The 14,401-nt window shown below is 43.1% G+C and overlaps 1 protein-coding gene and 1 pseudogene across 5 annotated transcripts in view; both read left to right on the top strand.

The window, feature by feature from the left end:
* LOC142590483 (uncharacterized) overlaps positions 1-14,401 on the top strand; it is a 216,582-nt gene that overhangs the window by 154,575 nt on the left and 47,606 nt on the right. The window lies entirely within an intron of this gene.
* Positions 1,313-3,147, top strand: LOC142590484 (uncharacterized; annotated as a pseudogene).

Genomic DNA, 14,401 nt, shown 5'->3' with positions numbered 1-14,401 from the left:
AGCGAGAGCTGCCACTTCAATGGGTGACAACATGTTTGTTGATGCAAAAGTTTTTCGTCGAGCTTGGGTGGCTGTGCTATTTCATTGAAATAGCTGCCGACACAAATGCAAAACCCTGATTGCATCTCGCGCATGCGGAGTGGCACTGATGGTATTTTATTTTTCTTGCAGCTGCGAAACCTTTATGTCCTCTTTTTGAAAACTCCCTAATGTGCATGGCATGACATGAGTACACTGCATGATGCCATTTTAAGTGCAGGTGCATGTACTGATTGGTCTTGCAGTGAGCCTTTGCGCACAAGCCGTTGTGGCTGTTGCGCTGTATTGCATACTGGGTTAATAAACATGCGTTTGTTGACGATCTGTCTGCGGTGCCTTTTCTGCACCATAACAACGAACCCGTCTGTAGCGCCCTTTGTGTGTTGCGCTCTGGAGGAGCACTGTGTCCTTTCCTGACCATGCTTATAAGGTAGGCCTCTCACAAACCCATTTCCACATCGTATCAACTATATAAGTTAAAATTTGTATGGTATATTATAAGCACAAGTGCGCTGGGCCGTCTGCCAAAAGTGCTTGCTGCTGCACCAACTTGGCTTTTTTGCTGCGCCAGGACATTATGGCCACGAAGTTCAGACAGTTCTGGATGCTATGCTGCCGATCAAGATGACGAGCGCCTAACTACCGACGCTGAAGAATTTCCTTGGCGCGCTGAGAAAGCTCGTCAGCTTCCGCAGCTGCACATCACCTGCAAATCTTCTCAGAGGTCATTGCATGCGGCATTCACAGCTATCACAGCACATCCTATTGTGATAACCATTTTCGCCTATCTGCTTCACAGTGTGTAGTGCAATTGGAAGCGCACCACATAGTTTTGATTAGAGGCCCTAGCTTTCTGGGATTCTGCGATTCCGCGAAAAATCACGGAATTGATGTTCTTTCGCGGAAATGCAATTTAAAAAAAAGTTGCTTTTTGACGCAGCAGCGAAGCACTGTTTCTCGCAGTTTTGACAAGATTGCGCTACGCATATTAATAATGACAGATCAAGTGAAAGCAGCCAAGGTGACGAAAAAGTGGTATTTTTTTAGTAATTAATAGTAAGAGGGTTTCTATTGCGTCGGCACCTTTTACTGATGAAGAAATTTAATTTCACATTAAAATATTCTCACCTTATAAAAAAATTGGCTAGGTGGTGCAGCCGCCACCCGAATCAAAGGGCTCAGCCATAGCCGTAGTCATCAATCCATCCAACGTTTGCTTCAACAGAAAGTGCGTCATTTTTTGTTTGCTTTGTGTTTCGAATTGGTAATCAAGATGACTCCCACAGGACCTCATTTGAGCAAGACAGCCAAGGAATGTGCTCGAGAATACAAGAATGCCAGCTTTTACGAAGATGCAGGAGTCCTTTTTTGCAGAGTTTGTGCGAGAGCAGTTGACGATCGGCGCAAGCAGCTATTGACGAGCACATCGATAGCAACCGTCATCGTAAGAATGCAGAAGGAAGAGACTCTTCCAAGAGAAAAAGCGGCGAGGAATCATCAACAGATGGTGCTGGGGGTTCAGGAACGCCGGGAAAGCAAAGCCGACTGCAAACGTTGGAATCCGCAATTACTGCTGGCGAGACGAGGCAAGATATTGTGGTGATATTCCTGGATGTGTTAATATCTGCGAATATTCCCCTAGAGAAGGCGGACAGTCCAAAAGTGAGAACGTTTCTGCAGACACGTTCGGAACGGCGGTTCGGTGCCTGGATCTGATGTGCTCCGCCGCCGACTTCCAGAATTGTTTGAGAAGCACAAAACAGCTTTGAAAGCTATGGTTCAAAGTACCACAGTGTCGGTAATTACTGATAAAAGCACCGATGACAGATCAAAATCGGTTGTGAACGTGTTGTTCGTCGAGTCAGCCAGATGCGCGAGTGCTTCACTACAACCTGTACTTGTGGAAGTTAAATTTATGGATGAAGTGAACTCGTCTGTGATAGGCCGCATTGTAACGAGAACACTGACGAAATACGGAGTTGAATTCGAGGACGTAACAGGCTTTGTAAGCGATAACGCTGCTTATATGGTGAAATCATTTAATGAGTGCATAAACCCACTGTGCAAAGGTGCTGTTCACATTACATGTGTAGCCCATACAGTAAACATCGCAGACAGTGCATTGCAGGTATCCTTTCCCTTAGTGGACAAATTTGTCGCGTATGTGAAAAAGGCGTTCCGACTGTTGAGTAGAGAGAGAGCTTTCTATAAATCTCATCTTGAAAAGTGCGGGATTCAGTGTGCCAAAACACTTCCACCACTTGTCAACAGTAGGTGGAATTCGTGGATTGGAAGCTTTTGAGCAGCATGCTGCATACTTTGAGTGCTATCCTTCTTTGCTAAGGCAAGTTGATGAAAGGTACGGAGAAACTGCATGCGTTGATTCTCTTCTGCAACTTCTGAATGAGTCCTCAACTGAGCTTAAGTACAGCATGCGACGCATTGCAGTATTTGGTAAAAAATTTGCCAGCCTACTGAAAGCAGCTGAGGGTCAGCATGTAGCCTGTCATAAAGCGTACAATGCTTTATTTGTACTCTGGGGATATTTGGAAGCAGCTGCACAGAAAGATTTTGAAACACAACTGAAGAAATAAAACATTGCACATGATGAGGCCCATCGGATTGCAAACAAAATAAAGGCTGCCATGAGTAAAGCAGCTAGCAAAGTGCTAGTATATTTAGAGAAATCTGACACTTGGAAGTTCAAGAGTGTGCGGTGCTTGCATCCTCTGCAAGTTGGGAGTCTCTCAGAGTTTGCAGGTGTGCCTGGACTTGGGAAAGAGTCACCAGCGCTAGCTGCTGAATGGCAAGTGTACCTCAAGTCTGTCGAAGAACTCAAGTCTAGTGACAGGGACTTAGCGCTGTTTATTTCTAAAGAAGAAAACCCAGGTGTAGATTTTGGATGTTCTGGCTTTCTGTGCAGGGATGGAACAGCTCCCTCCAACGCTTTCTTCCATTGCCCTTAAATACCTGTCAATGGCGATCAACTCTCTTGACGCAGAAAGATCATTCAGTCGCTATGGTGACATTGTGTCCCACAAGCGCCATTCTCTTAGTGAAGAGAGTACAAAGCATCGTCTGATGCTCAGCCACAACAGCTTCCTTTAGTTTAAAATATGCAAGTATGTTTGGAGTCTGAAAGTTTTTATTAAATGAACTGTTACATGTACCATATGTCTGTTCAATGTTGCCGTGGAATACTTGCAGATTTCTCTATCTTGATTTGCAGAATTTCAAATTTTCCACTGCACAAAGTTAGGGGCTCTACTTCAGATAGGTGGTAACCAAAACGCACCGCCGTTCCCTTCTGCAGACTGTGATCGTATTGACCCTTGTCACGGAGTGGTTTGTCTTAGAGAATCGACATGACATCTTTGGCAGCAACTTGCCTCAGTGACAGTGCATGAATACGAAACCATTACCACTTCCACCTTGCTTCTTTACGATCAATTGGCGGAAATGCAACTGAGTTATCGCTAAAGCACTATGCTCCAATAATGTATTGAAGACATGTGCAGTAGTCAGCTGCAGGAATAATGACGGGAATATTAAGGATTGGAATGAATCTGTGCAGTTAAGTTTGCGGACTGTTGCTGCAACTGTCCGTATGTGTTACCAGCACTTTGAAATATATGTAATTCCTTGAGAACACAAAAATTTTATAATCCGCGAGTCTTGTATCTCTAACCTTCAAAGACAGGGCTTCAGCCCCAGACCTTCAGTGAGAATGAGTGCCGCTTGTTAAACAATGACAAAGGGAGTAGTGCCACTTCCTGTCATAGTATGTTTTGCGTACAGTATCTGCACAAATCTACCCCAACTGGCACAGAACATTAACGTCTACTGTATTGCCGCGTCAGTAAGTGAATGGGCACATATTTGAATAGATGCGCACCATATATGCACAATAAATGACGGACTACACCAATAGCACACGAATGGTCGAAGCTGAATGTTTTATGACGGTCCACAAGATCAAGCGAGTTACTAGTGATCTTTGCTACAAGGCATTACAATTTACAAAATGGCTTCGTTTCAAGCCTTGCACGCAGCAACAGCAAATCTATCAGCACTTAGCACCCCTGCGAGCAATTAGGCTGAAATAATCAGATAGTAACCCCACCAGGGAAATTTACGAGCCGCTGTTTCAAAAATATTTGCCAACAACGAAAAGCAAAATATGCTAATCCTGATTCAGTTCATGAGCAGAAAGTTTGGCTAGCTTGGAATACATATTGAGCCTCGCTGTTAGAACAAGCAGAATATATGTTGCTCGCCCCATTTGGACATTGGCTTAATCAGCTTCCAAATTGCTTTTGCATGTTCTCTGAAGCTGTCGCCAAAGCTTTGTGTCGTCCATCCAGTCACCGTCTATGATATCTCCCGAAACAGAGGTTTGCTAAGCTGCACTGGCGCCATACACACCCTTTGTAAATGCGGAGGCAACGAAGGCAGCTGAGGCAAGTAATGGACGTTCCACCATGTGATCAAACATGGCAGCGCCCACGGGACCGCTGTGAAACGGGTCTGTACGTTTTCCGGCTGCTACATTCCATGTGAACAAGAGAAGGTGCGACGCGCGCAAGATCGAGAACAGTATATAGCTGCCTGGTCTCAAGTGATAATCATGGCACACACAGTTTATTTCTCTGGTACCCTTCAAATCCCCGCTTGGGTTGTTGCACCCTACACTCTTAGCTATCACCACCAAACCTATTGCGATAAACATTCTCACCTATCTGTTTTACAGCGCATGGTGCGTAGTGCCATTGGTAGCAAACTGCACACCTTTAGTAGGCGATAATGCAAATGTGGCATCGTTTCCTGCTGCAGGCGGTGTGATGTGAGCACCACATTTCGCTTCGGTGGCATCGGGCGTTGCCCACCAGCTAGATTTCGTTTCGGTTTCCAGTCGCCCTCTGAATACACCACGCACTAGGAAAACAGCAAAATGCATCGGCATCTCATGCCGCAATGATCAGCGCGACGCTTTGCATTACATGGATATCAAAAAAAGTTGTCTCAAATTTTCTTAGTTACTTAGGGTCGTACGTTTTTCCAGTTAGTCGGTTTTTTCTTGAGGTTTCTTCCAAAACGTATGAACGAGGTTCTGCTGTATCTACATTTTGCGACTGTATGTGATTTGCATCGAGCTGCAAGACAAGCAAAAGCTAACCACCTCCTTGGTGTCCATCATCATGGTATTTCAAGTATGCAGTATATCACTCAAGCACAGCGCTGGGCAAAATGAGGTAAATTTTTCAAACCGCTGGTGCTGTAAAAACAGTTAAATTATTTTTGCCTTTAAAGTTTCCAGTTTCAGACATCCCGTGCAATTATTCTGATGTTCTTGCGAGAAATTGATAATTCTAGTTGGTGATTCAGTATGCTAATTTAACGTTTAAAGGTGAAAGTACCGACACAGAAAAACCGTCCATGTGATGCAGGTAATCATGTAGTACGCCGGCATAGAACTCTGGCATAGGTTATGGTAGTTGCACTACTGGCCTCCATCAGCTGACATTTCTCCATAATAAGCTATGTCAATTGTAGGGATGTTTGTTGGGATCTGTGTGGGTTTTTATTTAGACCCCCGCCTATTAACGTGAAATTATCCTACCGAGTGTCAAATTTGATATTTATCTCTGAACAGAATTGTTTTTGAAGATTCAATCAAAATTAGTTTTCTTCAATAGGATCACTCAAATTTTTAATGTAAGCATATAGATACCGTAAGTCATCAATAAAAAAGAAAGCATTTTTGTTTGCCATTCTGTTTGTTTGAAGGCTGTTTGCCAAAGCAGATAAACTACCTATGCAAGCAACTATTTGTATAGACAGCATATGCTTTATAAAAATTACCGATGCTTCAACTTTAAAGGACTTGATAATGTGAAGAAAGCCTTGTGGGAACATCAAAATAAAAAAAGAAACAAAGATAGCCAAATGTATTTAGAGAGGTAGAGAAGGAGGTTTGGGGGGCCTATATAAGGCTGGCTGCATTATTAGCATATGAAGTTGTTTTTCACAGAGTGGTCCATCTTAATACATTCATAGCGGCAATATCGTGCTGAATGTTTTCAAAACTTCTCCGAAGTCTGATCATAGCATGCTTAAGTGCTTCCATGCTTTTCTAAGCCACTGAAGTGGTTTATAGGCTCATCTTAGGCACCAGCGCTTCGTCACAGTCTATCGTAAGGACTGCGATGAAGGGGTGGTTTTTTTGTGTTTTGATTGTTTTATGAATGAGTGACCGCTTACTGCTTTCTCGTAGCTTTCCGAATGTAAAAACTCTGATTATTATAGTTTGCAATTGCTTTCACAACCTGTGCTGATTGTCAGGTTTATTGCTATAAAATGCAATTCTAGCTGCTCCAAAATGGCATGTGCCAGTACCAACACAGTCCACAGTACGTCCGAGGAGCTGGTGAAACCCTATAGAATTAGCGAACTCGACAGACTCAAGCTCACAAGCCAGGAAACGACACCTTGAGAAGCGTGGGATACAGAGTAGAAGAACTAACAGAGACAAGACGGGCAAGGAAGGAATATCGTTGCAGATATGAAACAACATCAAAGTCACGGCACTAGCGTGCAGTATGGATACAGAGTATCCCCCGGGAAGAAAAACGGCAAGAATCAAGACGTTTAACAAGGTGTACGAAGACAACGAGGATGTCGGCTATGTGGATGCCAAACCAGACAGAGGAATGGAGGCGCACGCTGTCAGTGATGAACGGCAGAGGAGAGCAGCTTGAGGCCCCCTCAGTTGCCACCTGGGACATGCACTCAACCAAAAAGACAGCAGTCACCCTCTTGGCTGCAGGGGAAAGGAGAAAGTAGTGGCGATGAAGGATGCAAGAAACAGCTTAAACCAGGCAAATGATTAGCCATGATGCTGTGGGATTTTACTTACACACTAAGTTTTGGACATTCCTTTGTGTTCCAGCTAAGAAGCATAGATCTATGCTATGTACTGTGTAACCCAGATGCAGAAAACAAGTTTGTAACAGCCCAGTTAAGGTTTACAACTACAATTTGGGGTCTTTCGTAAAGGGTTTTCTTCTTCTATGATTAATTGCTGCAGAAATGAACACCCCAGGAACATGTGTTCTCACAGGTTGTACACATACAAAAACAGCATCTTTAGTAAATGCAAATAACCCTGTCCTCGGAAAATAAAAATGACAATGTTGTACATGCATATTTTAACACTTTTCCTCACCCCAATGCATTCATTTATACTTCTTGGTTCTGTGCTCAGTGATGGTTTAGGAGTCCAGTGGGACCAATGTGTTTCTACATGTTCTTTACGAAGGAGCACAATACTTGCAAGGATGAAGAACATGACCTCTCAGTGATGTGTAAAGTCAAGCCTGACTACATGTCAAACATGTTTACATTGAATTATTTCTTATATTGAACAATTTCTTAAAACACTGTTACAGTAAGAAATTGTCGCAACAAATATGGCTACATAGAACAAAAATGGCCACTACTGATACAGTGAATTTCAACAAGCATAAGAATGCCCCATAAGTTGGCTTTCATGCGCGGTGGCCGGGCGAGCTGCCAACAGCACCCAAAGAAGCCATGGTTTAGCCCATCTGCACTTGCGCAGCTCTACCACGACAGTGAGATAGGGTCAAAGTAGCTCACTTTAATGCCATGCAACCAAGCCGCGGGCGGGCACTTCCCTACACAAGGTTATCCTGGCCTGCACGGCTACGCTTCTTTCCTCAGCTATTGTGGTGTTTGCGCGTTTGTTTTCTTCGTTGTTGCGTAATGTCTAGGCGAAGTGGCGGAATCTGTTCACCGTGAAAGTAGAAATTATCGAGTTGAGCGCAGAGAGGAGCAAAATCTGACATTGCTGCAGCATCTGGGGAAACATTAAGAAGGAAACGATTTGAAACTGATTCTGTGCCGCCTCTTTCCATGGTCCCTGTGACCATTGTTAAATGTGTTCCAACAAATGCAATGGCTACTACATCTAAAGTGGAAGGTCAGGCTGCCACAATTCTGGCAGCTATTAACAGGGTGTCTGCCAACCGGGATAACCGGAATTTGTCAGGGAATTTGAATAATCTGGAAATACCCAGGGAAAACTCGGGGAATTTGTGCTTCTATCAGGGAAAATTAGCTGTAACTTTATTGAAAGAGAACGAAAGTCCTGTTAATTCTGGCTCCAGTAAAAGAGGAATCGCAACGAATCGCCATTGACGCCGTGTCATCGGCACGAGGTATTGCCAGAGTAGTTGACCGATTTTCCAGACGCCCGATTTTTCGGACATGCCTGATAATTGGCACGGCTTTGCGGCACCACTACGTACTCCATATAGTCAGTGCATATTGCCCTGACTGCAGGTCTGAAATGGCATTAATCGAAGCCACCACCGCTGCCATTTTGATTATCTCGACGCCTCGAACCGGCACTCTCACACGCAGATCCGCTGGCAGCCATAGCCACCACCGCGGCAGCGTTAAGCCTAGCTACTTCTACATTCTCTATTAAGCTTCTTGCCGTGCGGTGCCGTGTTTTTCATTGAAAGAATTCGCCGCTGTCAGCAATGGCACCGACTCCGCCTTTGTAATCCTCGCGATTGGCTTCGAAACTCGCAGAGCACAACGCTTTGCGTAATGCCAGTCTCCGAAAGTTAGCTTCGCCTCAGTACAGAAATGTTACGCGGTGAAGCCTGACAAGGGTGGGAAGGGGCAACTGTCACGGAGCACAGTATGTATTCCTTAATTATACACGCGTGAATCCCCGTCTCCTGTCACAGTACGAGCACCGATATGCCTAATAAGTGCACTGGCAGGCCTTAAGAGCTTTTTCGGACGTACCTGTGGCAATTCTAGCCCTTAAAGGCAGTTAAAAACATGCATTCATTTTTTTTGGACTGCCCGATTTTTGAGATGTTTTTGCGGACCCGAGGGAGTCCGAAAAATCGGACGTTGACTGTACAACTGACCAAGAGGATACTTCAAATGATCCATGGGGTGAACGCGTGGCAGAAGGAGGATGAGAACAGAAAGGACCGACGTACTGAGGAATTAACGGGAAAGGAAGCGTGCCGCCGCCTCTTTGAAGGAGCTTGAGCTCAAAAAACAGTGTTGGCTGACGCCGAGATGCAGGTGTCCCTCATCCAAACCGAAATAAACTCTTTAAAGCAGTGAAACCCAACACTGAGATGTTGTGTACGGGCTGAGAGTATGTCAGGGCAGTTGAGGTTGACTTCCCAGCTGCTGAGAGAGAATCTTAGTTGTGACAAAGTTCAGGCCTCATACCGATGAGCTTGCTATCAGTTGATAGAAATAGCTCATATTCAAAAATATTTAGTTATGTATGCATCTCCTATTCATTCGTATTCGAAAATGTTCGACTCAATTTGGAATGGGTTTTACCATTTTTTGCGCTGTGCATTTTACTAACACCTTCCTTCAGTTTTCTTTTTATATAATATAGATATTACTCCTTGCTATTCAAACTGCATTAAGTAATTTTTTGGTTTCAACATGCTTACTAGAGAGTGACAGCATCGGGCAACATGGTGTCAGCCTGTCTTGACATAAAACAAAGTTCTGGCTCATTCAGGGAATTTCGCAAAGGTGCTCAGGGAAAACCGGGAAAACTCAGGGAATTTGGAAATGTCAACTTGGTAGACAACCTGATTAAAGAGTGTCTAGCTCCCCTTGGAACCACCTATAAAATCCCACAAAAAGGTACCATCCCGTTTCTTGACCTTCGACTGTCTTGTTCAGTAGGGCATACTTGCCGGAGCTATGAACCGCCGTCTAGTAAGCCTCTCCTACCATACAATTCAGCGAATACCAAACTGATAAAAAAGGGATAACCAAACATTGCTTTAAAAATGCCCTGAAAAAGTTGTCATCATGCTATTTTCGCTAGCTTTGAAGCGCAAAGGAAACAGTTGTCCAAAGCAGGCTATCCGATACCATTGCAGGTATCAATGGCAGAATATTTGCTGAAAGATTCTAGGAAGCGCAAACGGTAGGAGAGCGAAGCAGCAGCCGCTGGTGGGAAAACAAGTGCAATGCCATATATTCACGTTTGTCTCCATTTGAGAAAGGTTGTACAGATAGTGAATATCTAAGTCGTTTTCTCTGCTCCTGATAAGCTTAGCAGGCTTTGCAAACTTACGAACCCTAACAAGGAAAAGCAACCAGTGTGTGAAAAAAGACATTTGAACAAGCATGTTGATTGCACTCGAGCTGTGGTATACAAGTTTTCCTTTTTGTGCAACGGTGCCTACATTGGACAGACCAGAAGATGTATTAATGATCGCTTGCACGAGCATAGTTACAATGTTAACAACAAAATTTCATCACATGGGTACCTTGCCATGCATTGCAAGACTTATGGATGCAAACCAGTTTTTAAAGAATGCATGATCGTAGGAAACAGTCACAATCAGCTAACTAACGAGATTATTGAGGCTGATACCATCATAAAATGCGTTAAGGTGTGTGTGGGTACGCCCTCCTTAGCTTTATCAGAAAAGGAACGTGATTTTCTAAGACGGTCGGCACATGTTCAGTGAACTGCAGTCGTGTGTTTCTTGTAAGGTTGTCATTTAGATTGTTCTGTCACGTGTGCCACGAGTGGCCGTATAATGTGCAATTGAATGATCATTGCAATGAATGGTCATTGAATAAAAGAAGTTGAAAGTTAGCACTCAACCTGTCACCTGTCTCTGTCCTTTCATACTTAAACTTAGTTGCACTAAAGCATGGCAAGAATATGGTAGGTATTATTTTTGGCGAGTTCAGTATAATCTACGTAGACTGTGCTATTTTGATTAACGTATATGTCTGCCATCAAAAGTTCTTTACAGAAGTGAGAATGAATTCGAGAAATGAAGGAACATATTTGAACACAATCAGAAAAATAAGTGCACAAGAAGCAATATTATAAACATAATTAAGCGAACAAGGGTTGTGAAACTTTAATTGAACTAAGAATAACTTCTTTTCAAAAATTGCAGAAAATGTCAACAAGAGCCGAGAATCGCATCTAACCTCACTAAAACCTCACTAAATTCTACAAACTTGGTTTGTAGAATTCGCGGAAAGAAATAAGCTGCGAATAATGAACACCTTCTTCAGGAAGCGTTGGAACAATAAGTGGACTTGGAAAAGCCCTAATGGTGAAATAAGAAATGAAATTGATTTCGTACTTTCTGCCAATCCTAGCATACTGCAGGATGGAAAAGTGTAAGGTAGGGTAAAGTGCAGTGATCATAGGTTAGTGAGGGCTAGGATTCACCTCAATTTGAAGAGAGAAAGAGTAAAATTGGTCAAGAAGAAACAGGCCAACCTAGACGCAGTAAGGGTAAAAGCTGACAAATTTAGGCTGGTACTTGCAAACAAATTTGCACCCTTAGAACAGAGAGATGAAGATGACATACAGGCAATAAATGAAACCATAACAAGGCTGGCTTTAGAGGCAGCAATCGAAGTGGGAGGTAAGGCCCCAAGGCAACCAGTAGGTAAGCTCTCCCAAGTAACACAGGACCTAATAAAGAAACGAAAAAGAATGAAAGTATCCAACTCAAGAGATCGGATAGAATTCGCGGAACTGTCAAACTAATCAACACGGAGAAAGTAAGGGATATACGAAATTATAACGCGAGAAAGTCTGAGAATGCAGTAAAAATTGGACACAGCCTGAAAACAGTGAGAAGGAAACTAGGTATCGGATAAACCAAGATGTAGGTATGCACTGAAAGATAGATAGCGTAATATCATCAGCAATATGGAAGATATAGTAAAAGCATCAGAAGAATTCTATACTGACCTGTGCAGTACTCAAAGCAGAAATGATAACTCCATTCAAAGCAGTACTGAACAGGTTAGAGAGGCTCCTATAACTAGCTATGAAGTTAGAAGGGCCTTGCAAGACATGAAACGGGGAAAAGCGGCAGGAGAAGATGGAATGACAGTTAATTAAATCAAAGAAGGAGGAGACATCATGCTTGAAAACTTTGCGACCCTTTACGAAATATCACGACTTCAAGGCTCCCAGAGAACTGGAAGAATGCCAACATTATACTAATCCACAAAAAGGAAGACGTTAAAGAATTGAAAAATTACAGGCCCACTAGCTTACTTCCAATATTATATAGAATACTCACAAGATAATCTCCAGTAGAACATGAGCAACACTGGAATTTAGTCAACCAAGGGAACAGGCAGGTTTCAGAAGGGGCCTCTACAATGGATCACATCCATGTTGTCAATCAGGTAATTGAGAAATCCGCAGAGTGCGATCAGCCTCTCTATATTTCTTTCATAGGTTACGAAAAGGCGTTTGATTCAGTCAAGATTCCAGCAGTCATAGAGGCATTATGTAAGCAAGGAGTACTATACGCTTACGTAGGAAGGAAGGAAGGAAAGGGAAAAGCTGAAGGCAGGGAGGTTAACTAGAATAATGTCCGGTTTGCTACCCTACACAGGGGGAATGGGAAAGGGGAAAACAAAGATGACAGGGGGAGAGGAGGGAAGGAAAGAAGAAAATTAGTGGCGAGTTTGCTGACGCGCAGACACTTACGTAAATATCTCGGAAAGTATCTACAGAGATTCCACAGCTACCTTAATTCTCCGCAAGTAGGAAGATACCTATAAAGAAAGGGGTCAGGCAAGGAGACACAATCTCTCCAATGCTATTCACCGCATGCTTGGAAGAAGTATTCAAGCTATTAAACTGGGAAGGCTTAGGAGTAAGGATCAACGGCGAATATCTCTGCAACCTTCGGTTTGCAGATAGCATTGTTCAGCAACGCTGGGGACGAGTTACTACAAATGATTGAGAACCTTAACAGAGAGAGTATAAGAATGGGTTTGAAGATGCAGAAGTCAAAGATAATGATCAATAGCCGGGCAAGGGAACAAGGATCACTAATCAGCCTCTAGAGCAGGGTGTGAGAACGGGCCAGTTTGTATTCTATGCTGAAGTGACTAGTGCAAGAGTGGACACGGGGCACAAAAGGGCAACAAGGACAAGCGCACTTTACTTCCAACCTGTCCTTCTCCAGCGCTTGTCCTTGTCGCCTTTTGTGCACCACGTCCACTCTTGCGCTAGTCATTTCAGCCTCTAGAGTATATACATGAGTATGTTTACCTAGGTCAATTACTCACAGGGGACCCTGATTATGAGAAGGAAACTTACAGAAGAATAAGAATCGGTTGGAGTGCATTCGGCAGACATTGTCAGATCCTGACTGGAAGCCTTACCATTATCATTAAAAAGAAAAGTGTACAATCAATGCATTCTACCGGTGCACGCTTACATATGGGGCAGAAACTTGGAGACTGACAAAGAAGCTCGAAAACAAGGACCATGCAAAGAGCGATAGAAAAAAGAATGTTAGGCATAACATTAAGGGGAGGGGGAATAGATAGGAAGGGAGGGAGCGGTGTGGATCAGAGAGCAAACAGGAATAGTCAATATTCTAATTGACATTAGGAGAAAGAATGTAGCTGGGTAGGTCATGTAATGCATAGGTTAGATAACTGGTGGACCATTAGGGTTACAGAATGGGTGCCAAGAGAAGGGAAGCGCAGTCGAGGACGGCAGAAGACTAGGTGGGGTGATGAAATTCAGAAATTCGCAGGTGCTAATTGAAAACGGTTGGCGCCCTACAGGGGTAATTGGAGATTGCAGGGAGAGGCCTTAATAAAATAGGCTGATGATGATGACTTCTAATATTCCTTGACTTAAAGAAGCATCCAACTCATGACATTCTTTGTAAATTGCCGTTTTATGGCATAAAAAGTATAGCCCTGGAGATTATTAACAGTTACTTATCGTCTAGAATACAGTGCACAGTTGCAAATGGTAACCCATGTACTTTGGGCATATATTCCACAGGTGTTCCACAGGGCTCCATTTTAGGGCCCTTGCTTATTAGTATACCTAGTTCAGCTGTTATAGTTCTGTATGTAGATGACACTAACATATTTTTCTGCTCTCACAACTTCTTGAACACTGTAGTAAATGCAAACAAATATTTCTCTGAACATGATCAAGCTCCAGCTAAATGTGCACAACACAATACTATTGTCCTTAACCAAACATAGAATTCTGCCCTTCGATCCTGTCATCACTTTAAGAAAGCAAGAAAATAGAATGTGTGAGCTCAATGCGTTTTCTTGGACTTGTATGTAGTGAATAGTTAACCTTGACTGAGCATATTAATTACTTGCGTTCCAATACACCACTCTCAGTTGGTCTGATACATATATTAAAGCTTGTTCTACCAACATATTTAAAGAACTATATTCAACCCTTATCCAGTCACTTCTTCATCACTGCTTATATCAATGGGATAGACATATGTAAATC

The sequence above is a fragment of the Dermacentor variabilis genome, chromosome 8 (assembly GCF_050947875.1).
Source record: "Dermacentor variabilis isolate Ectoservices chromosome 8, ASM5094787v1, whole genome shotgun sequence".
NCBI lineage: Eukaryota > Metazoa > Arthropoda > Arachnida > Ixodida > Ixodidae > Dermacentor > Dermacentor variabilis.
This window is presented reverse-complemented; position numbering and strand designations above follow the sequence as displayed.